The 9,569-nt window shown below is 37.9% G+C and overlaps 1 pseudogene; it reads left to right on the forward strand.

Annotated features, from left to right (window-relative positions):
• Window positions 1-2,492: 2,492 nt before the first annotated feature.
• Window positions 2,493-3,828, forward strand: LOC125931335 (putative P2Y purinoceptor 10; annotated as a pseudogene).
• Window positions 3,829-9,569: the final 5,741 nt, after the last annotated feature.

Below are 9,569 nucleotides of genomic sequence, written 5' to 3' on the forward strand. Positions count from 1 at the left end.
AACTTATGAAGGGCTGTTTTGTGACCCAGTATATGATCTATCTTGGAGAATGTTCCATGTGCACTCGAGAAGAAAGTATATTCTGTTGCTTTGGGATGCAGAGCTCTAAATATATATGTCAAGTCCATCTGAACCAATGTATCATTCAGGGCCCTTGTTTCTTTATTGACCGTGTGTCTAGATGATCTATCCATTTCTGTAAGTGGAGTGTTAAAGACCCCTGCAATTACCACATTCTTATCAATAAGGTTGCTTCTGTTTGTGATTAATTGTTTTATATATTTGTGGGCTCCTGTATTCAGCACATAGACATTTATAATTGTTAGCTCTTCCTGATGGATAGACCCTGTGATTATTTTATAATGCCCTTCTTCATCTCTTGTTACAGCCTTTAATTTAAAGTCTAGTTTGTCTGATGTAAGTATGGCTACTCCAGCTTTCTTTGACTTCCAGTGGCATGATAAATAGTTCTCCATCCTGTCACTTTCAATCTGAAAGTGTCCTCAGGTCTAAAATAAGTCTCTTGTAGACAGCAAATAGATGGGTCTTGTTTTCTTATCCATTCTGATACCCTATGTCTTTTATTTGGCGCATTTAGTCCATTTACATTCAGTGTTATTATAGAAAGATACGGGTTTAGTGTCCTTGTGATGTCCGTAGTTTTCGTGCTTGTAGCAATGTCTCTGGTACTTTGTCTAACAGGATCCCCCTTAGGATCTCTTGTAGGGCTGGTTTAGTGGTGACAAATTCCTTCAGTTTTTGTTTGTTTGGGAAGACCTTTATCTCTCCTTCTATTCTAAATGACAGACTTGCTGGATAAAGGATTTTCAGCTGCATATTTTTTTCTGTTTATCACATTGATGATCTCCTGCCAATCCTTTCTGGCCTGCCAAGTTTCAAAAGAGAGATCAGTCATGAGTCTTATAGGTCTCCCTTTATATGTGAGGGCATGTTTATCCCTTGCTGCTTTCAGAATTTTCTCTTTATCCTTGTATTTTGCCAGTTTCACTATGATATGTCGTGCAGAAGATCGATTCAAGTTACGTCTGAAGGGAGTTCTCTGTGCCTCTTGGATTTCAATGCCTTTTTCCTTCCCCAGATCCGGGAAGTTCTCAGCTATGATTTCTTCAAGTACACCTTCAGCACCTTTCCCTCTTTCTTCCTCCTCTGGAATACCAATTATGCGTAGATTATTTCTCTTTAGTGCATCACTTAGTTCTCTAATTTTCCCCTCATACTCCTGGATTTTTTTATCTCTCTTTTTTCAGCTTCTTCTTTTTCCATAATTTTATCTTCTAGTTCACCTATTCTCTCCTCTGCCTCTTCAATCCGAGCCGTGGTCGTCTCCATTTTATTTTGCAGATCATTAATAGCATTTTTTAGATCCTCCTTGCTGTTCCTTAGTCCCTTGATCTCTGTAGCAATAGATTCTCTGCTGTCCTTTATACTGTTTTCAAGCCCAGTGATTAATTTTATGAGTATTATTCTAAATTCACTTTCTATTATATTGTTTAAATCGTTTTTGATCAGTTCGTTAGCTGTTGTTATTTCCTGGACTTTTTTTTTTTTTTTGAGGGGAATTCTTCCTTTTTTGTCATTTTGGATAGTCCCTGGAGTGGTGTAGAACTGCGAGGCACTTCCCCTGTGCTGTCTTGAATAACTTGGGTTGGTGGGCAGGGCCACAGTCAGACCTGATGTCTGCCCCAGCCCACCGCTGGGGCCACAGTCAGACTGGTGTGTGCCTTCTCTTCCCCTCTCCTAGGGGCGGGATTCACTGTGGGGTGTGTGGCCCATCTGGGCTACTTGCACACTGCCAGGCTTGTGGTGCTGGGGATCTGGCGTATTAGCTGGGATGGATCGGCAAGGTGCACAGGGGCGGGAGGGGCAGGCTCAGTTCGCTTTTCCTTCAGTGATCTGCTTCTGGAGGGACCCTGTGACACCGGGAGGGAGTCAGACTTGCCGCTGGAGGGATGGATCCACAGAAGCACAGTGTTGGGTGTTTGTGCTATGCAAGCTAGTTTCCTGGCGGGAACTGGTTCCCTTTGGGATTTTGGCTGGGGGATGGGCTAGGGAGATGGCGCTGGTGAGCGCCTTTGTTCCCGGCCAAGCTGTGCTCTGTTGTCCGGGGCTCAACAAATCTTCCTCCATTGTCCTCCAGCCCTCCTGTTCTCCAAGCAGAGCTGTTAGCTTATAAACTTCCAGATGTTAAGTCCGGCTTGCTGTCAGAACACACTCTGTCTGGCCCCTTCGCTTTTGCAAGCCAGACTCTGGGGCTCTGCTTGGCCAGTGGGCTGCCCCTCTGCGCAGGCTCCCTCCCGCCAGTCCCTGTAGCGTGCACTGCCTCTCCGCCCTCCTACCCTCTTCCATGGGCCTCTCGTCTGCGCTTGGCTCTGGAGAATCCGTTCTGCTAGTCTTCTGGTGGTTTTCTGGGTTATTTAGGCAGGTGTAGGTAGAATCTAAGTGATCAGCAGGATGCAGTGAGCCCAGCGTCCTCCTACGCCGCCATCTTCTCCCTTGATTTCTGAAAACATGTTTCACAATATTGTCATATAATTGTAGATTGCCATGATATTTTCAGCTTACATGAAAAAGACCTTTGAATTTGTGAAAGTTCACACTTTAATACTTCTTTGGTGGACACAAATATATTTGTAAACCCAAACATAGACTGACATGCCCTTGGCCCTATTTTTACTGTTATCTGCAGAAATCATCACTCTAATGTTTTCCTTAAGGAAAGAACATACATCCTCAAGGTGGGAAGTAACAGCGCAACCAATATAAGAACAAAGTGCACAGATATTCAAATGCCCTTTCAGTACTCTCTCTATGCAACCACCTAAATCGTCATATTCATCCCTGGTCTTTCGGCCAACAGTGCAGCCTTGTGGGTTCTGTGCCACTTCATCAACAAGAAAAATAAAGCCATCATTTTCATGAGCAACCTCTCTGTGGCTGATCTTGCTCATGTGCTGTCTTTACCTCTCCAGATTTACTATTACTTTAGCCACCACTGGCCCTTCCCAAAGGCCATTTGCCTGCTGTGCTTCTACTTGAAGTATCTCGACATGTGTGCCAGCGTTTGCTTCCTGATATGCATCAGCCTTCAGAGATGTTTCTTTCTCCTCAAGCCCTTTAGAGTCAGAGACTGGAAGCGTAGGTATGATGCAGGCACCAGTGCTGGCATCTGGATCATTGTGGGGACTGCCTGTTTGCCACCTCCAATTCTGAGGAGTGCTGACTTAGCCAACAACACTGAATACTGCTTTGCCAATTTAGGGTTTCAGCACATTAGCATGGCTTCCTCCATTGGTATGGTAACTGTAGCTAAACTTGGAAGTTTTTTGTTTTTTGTTTTTTGTTTTTTTTTAACCTGTTGCCATTATAACATACTGCACATGGAAAAAGAGAAAATCTTTACAGGAATTCCAAGTTCCCACTCAGAATACCAAAGAGAGAAAGAAGTCTTTGTGGCTGGTTCTGATATGTGCAGTGGTGTTCATTGTGTGTTTCCCTCCTTACCACCTCAACTTCCCATTCTATATGATGGTGAAACATGTCTTTTCAAACTGTTCTTTTTTAAGATCATCCTATGTTTTTACATCATTTCTCTATGTCTTGCAAATCTGAATTGCTGCCTTGATCCCGTTGTATATTATTTTATGACCCCAGAATTCCACAATAGGTTTTTGGACCACAGTGGTTGGCTCTTCAGTCACTGTGAGATGCAAGGACAGTGCTTTGGAAATTCATCACAGGAAAGAGGAACTTCAAACTATCTCTCTTACAAATTTGAATGATTCCAAGATAATACAATCAAATAAATAACTAGAATAATCTATGTTCTCTATCAGTTTAGCTATGTAACCTTGAATATTTTAAAAAATGGTACTGTTGAATGCCTTAAGAAAACATGGCCTCCTTCCTTTCATCTCCAAAATCCTCCTTCTGAAGGAATTATTCATGACTATATTTTCTATCCAAATGGAAATATGCTGTTCTATGGATAGTAAAATATCTTTATTTATAGAAAGTAATAAGCACCAGAATAAATTGCACACCTGTTCCTCAGAAATGGATCCAATGTTTTCACTTTCTCCTGCAAGAAACAAAATGTAAATTTAAAATAAGTGGACATAGGTGAATTGTCCAAAAATTGTAAAATATACAGAATAAGATCCTGACTTTATTTTAAAAATACATACTAGAGCAAAGTAGACTAAAGAGGAAACATTTTTTAATATTAATAGGAGTTGTGAAAATTAATATCCTTAGAGCTTGAAATATGAGAATTTCCATTTTCCCCTTAAAGAAATGAACAATTCAGAGTCATACCAAATATCTCAAATGTATCATGAAATTCATACACAACACATACAACTTAAACACAAAACACAGTTGTATTCTAACACATTTCACAAGCTTCAGAATTTCAGGGTTTGCAATCAAATCTCTTTGTTTGAAAGTCTATGAGTGTGTGTGATGCGATGCCTATTTGTGTATATTGTCAGTCATTTAGAAAATGTTTATTAATTTGCAAATTAAAATCAATTGTGCAACGAAATGTTTATATTACTTCCTCTATATACAACCTCAGTCACAACTTTGCTTGATAGATTTTAAACAATGAATTAATAAAGAATCATACACATGTGTATAGTTTTTTAGTTAGACCTCATTACTCACAAGTAAAGACACATTTAAAGAGAATATTGGTGAATTGAATATCATTATGAATGCATAATGAAAATTGATATTGTTTCAAATCTTTGTGACTTTTTAATAAAATTTTGTAATACAAATCACTATCATTGAACATTTTTAAACTTAAAATTTCACATATGGGGTTTAATTAAAATGGTATTTTATTTTTTTAAGTTTATTTATTTATTTTGAGATGGAGTGCAAGCAGGGGAGGGGCAGAAAGGGAGAATCTCAAACAGGCTCTGCACTTTCAGTACAGATCCCCACACAGGGCTCAAACTCATGAAACTGCGAGGTCATGACCTGAGCCAAAATCAAGAGTCAGACACTCAACCGACTGAGCCACCCAGGTACCCATAAAATGCTATTTTATAAAGCAGTGGCCAATTTTATAAGGTTATAAAGGCTTGATTTCTTGTCTTTATAAGGTTGTTAATTCACAACCTATTTTCTCTGTATGAATTTTTTTAATAGTGCTTGTGCATCAGAACAGAAACAGATAATAACATTTGCTACAATGGGGGAAAATAGAGTAAAACTTAATGCATAAACTTGCCAAATGACTATGTGGTACACCTGAAACTAATGGAACATTGTGTGTCAACTACAGTCAAATAAAAAAAAAACTAATTTAAAAAAGAGAGGAAAGTGCTTTTGGCAGATGAAGATGGTGGCAGAGTAGAAGGGTCACAGGCTAGTCTTTTCCCGCAAACATGACTAGATAACAATGAAATCAACCTAAATACCACAGAAATTGTCCTGATGACTGATAGAAGAAACTCCACAATTAAAGGGAGAGAAGAGGCATCATCGGAGGTAGGAAGTGCAGAGACATGGCTTAGGTGAGAAAGAGATTGCAGCTGCTGCTGAGGGGAGTGAGCCATGGTCATGGAGAAGGGCAAGAAAGAGAGGAACACACAAGGATAATATTTTCCCTAAGCAATTGGCTTGGAAAACAAAAGGGGAAGAATTTTGTGAGTTCTTTGCAAAAAGCAGGGCTTAAAGCCTGAGTTTTAAAGGTCTGAGGCCTTGGCCATGAGGACACTGTGCTACTTCTGGAGAGAAGGCAGACAATCTGGGAGCAGACAGCATGAAAACAAATATCTAAAGAACTCCTGGGTCACACAGAGGGGAAATTATTAGCTCTTCTTGGAGTATGCCCCCTGAGAGACAGAATTCATGGAGATAACTCTCCTGGAACAAAGGAGCTGTCCAGTGCCATTTCCCTACCTTGCCCCTCAGCATAAACACAGAACCACCTGCTAGAAGAAGCTCAGTTCCTACACTGGCTTCCTAACTTGCTTACAGCAAACCCCAAACCCTGGAATCCCAGTCCCTGGTGGGACTGTCCTTCTCAGTCAAGCTTGCCTCAGTCCCAGTGCAGCAGGTCCCCAACTCAGAAAATAAACAGAGACTCCTGTCCATACAACATCTTCTGATCAGAGAGTTCTGCAAGTCCTCAGTTCTGGCAGAAGTGGTCAAATACCATTTCACAAGAAGACCAGAGTACAGCTGGCTAAAACTCACCACATTCTGGTCAGGCACCAAACACTGCCAACAGCAGGTAAAGAGAGCCTCTGCAGATGATTTGACTGGATAGAACAGCAAAGACCCAACAGCAGAGAACATGCAGCACACAATGGAGAAACTCCCTGAAGAAGCAGGCTTCTTAATAATGCCACTACTTTCAGAAGCAGGTGGCATAACTGGATTTTCTAACACAGAGAAGAAGGCAGAGGTTTAGACAAAGTGCAAGGAGGCAGAATTCATTCCAAATGAAAGAACAAGACATGGCCATGGCCAGAAATCTAAGTGAAACAGGTATAAGTAACATGTTTGACAGAGAATTTAAAGCAAAAATCATGAAGATACACACTGGGATTAAGAAATAGAAGACATCAGTGAGACCCTTACTACAGAGGTAAAAGACTTAAAAAATAATCAGGGATGAAGAGTGCAATAAATGAGATTGTAAATAAGCTTCCTGTAATGAAAAGCAGGCTGGAAAGGGTTGAGGAATTAGTGACCTAGAAGAAAAAAAATAACAGAAAATAATGAAGCTTAACAAAAGAGAGAACGAAGAATTATGCAATATCAGAATAGACATAGGGAACTCAATGACTACATCAAACATATATATTATCAAATATAATAACATCTGTATTATAGGAGTCAGAAAAAGAAGAGACAAAAGAAAGCATAAAATTTATTTGAAGAAATAATCGCTAAAAACTTCCCTAATCTGGGGAGGGAAACAATATCCAGATATGGGAAGCACAGAAAATTTCCATCCAAATCAATAAAAGTAGGCTAACACCAAAACGTACTTTGTAATGCAATTTGCAAAATATAATGATAAAGAAATCTTAAAACAGCAAGACAAAAAAAAGTCTTTAATTTACAAAGAAAAACCCATAAGGCCTAGCTGAAGATTTCTCAACAGAAACTTGGCAAGCCAGGAGGAAGTTGTATGATATATTTTAAAAAATGCTGAATAGGAAAAATTTGCAGCCAAGAATACTCTATAGAGCAAGGCTATCATTCAGATTAGAGAGTTAAAGGTTTTCCCAGGCAAACAAAAATTAAAGGAGTTTGTGACTACTAACCCAGCCCTGCAAGAAATATTAAAGGGGTCTTTTAAGTGCAAAAGAGAGACAAAATGTGACCAAAAAAAGATCAGAGAAAATCTGCAGAAACAATGACAAAACAAGTAACACAGTGACACTAAATATATATCTATCAATAATTACTCTGAATGTAAATGGACTAAATGTTCCAATCAAAAGAAATAGGATGTCAGAATAGAGAGAAAAAAACAAGATCCATCTATATGCTGCCTACAAGGGACTCACTTTAGACCTATAGACACCTGCAGATTGAAAGTGAGGGGACTGATAGACATTTATGATTCAAATGGATGTCAAAAAAAGGTGGAGTAGCAATACTTATATCAGGAAAATTAGACTTAAAACACTTTAAAAAGAGACAAAGAAGGACATTATATTCTCATAAAGGGGACAATCACACAAGAACATATAACAATTGTAAATATTTATGCACCCATCATGGAATACCCAAAATAATTAATAACCAACATAAATGAAATAATTAATAATAACACAATAATATTAGCAGTGTTTAACAAACTCTCATGTCAAGGAACAGATCATCTAAACAGAAAATAAGGAAGAAAACGATGGCTTTGAGTGACACACTGGACCAATAATGCAGCAGCAGAAAGAGACAGTAAGGATCAATCCCATTTACAATTTTACCAAAAATAATAAGATACCTAAGAAGAAACCCGACCAAAGAAGTAAAAGAGCTGTACTCTGAGAACTATAAAACACTGATGAAAGAAATTGATAATGGCACAAAGAAATGGAAAGATATTCCATGCTTATGGATTGGAAGAATAAATATTGTTAAAATGTCTATACTACTGAAAGCAATCAACATATTTAATGCAATCCCTATCAAAATACCAACTACATTTTTCCCAGAGCTAGAACCAACAATCCTAAAATTTGCATGGTACCACAAATGACCTTGAATAGCCAATCTTGGAAAAGAAAAGTAAAGCTGGAAGCATCACACTTCCAGACATTAAGTTATAATACAAAGTGGTAGTGACCAAAATAGTATGGTACTGGCACAAAAATAAACACATAGATCAACAGAACAGAATAGAAAACCTAGAAATGAACACACAATCTTTGACAAAGCAGGAAAAGAATATCTAATGGGAAAAAGACAGTTTTTTAATAAATGGTGTTGAGAAAATTAGCACCCATGTAAAAGAAACTGGATCACTTTTTCATGCCATATACAAAATGAATTCAAAATGGATTAAATACCTAAACTTAAGATTTGGATTCATAAAAATCCTAGAGGAGAACACAGTCAGTAACATCTTTGACATCGGTCATACTAAGTTCTTTCTAGATATGTCTCCAGAGACAAGGGAATCAAAAGCACAAAGAAACTGCTGGGACTTCATCAAAAGCACAAAGAAACTGCTGGGACTTCATCAAAATAAAAACTTCTGCAAAGCGAGGGAAACAATCAACAAAACTATAAGGTAACCTACATAATGGGAGAAAATATTTGCAAATTACATATCTGATAAAGGGTTAAAATAAATAAAATATATAAAAATATATAAAAATATATAAAAACTTATAAAACTTAACACCCCAAAATGAATAATACTTTCAAAAATGGGCAGAAGACACAAAAATGTTTTCAAAGAAGATATACAGATATTCAGTGGAAACATTAAAAGATGCTCAATGTCACTGATCATCACGGAAATAACAAATCAAAACTACAATGTGATATCAACTAACACCTGTCAGAATAGCTAAAACAAAAAGATAAGAAACAACAGGTGTTAGGTAAGGATGTGGAGAAAGGTGAGCCCTTGTGCACTGTTGATGGGAATGCAAAGTGGTGCAGTCGATCTGGAAAACAGTATAGAGATTCCTCAAAAAGTTAAAAATATAACTATCCTATGATCCAGCAATTGCACTACTAGCTATTTACCCATAGAATACAGAAATACTAATTCACAGTGATACCAGTGTTTATAGCAGCATTATCTACAATAGCAAAATTGTGGAAACAGCCCAAGTGTCCGTCAACGGATGTATGAATACGTAAGAAGTGGTATGTGTATATATATGTATGTGTATATATATATATATATATATACACACATACATGTGTGTATATATATACATATATATGTGTATATATATGTACACACATGTATGTGTGTATATATATATGTGTGTGTATATATATATACACACACATGTATGTGTGTGTATATATATATATATAATGGTATATATATGTATATA

This window comes from Panthera uncia, chromosome X (genome assembly GCF_023721935.1).
Source record: "Panthera uncia isolate 11264 chromosome X, Puncia_PCG_1.0, whole genome shotgun sequence".
Taxonomy (NCBI): domain Eukaryota; kingdom Metazoa; phylum Chordata; class Mammalia; order Carnivora; family Felidae; genus Panthera; species Panthera uncia.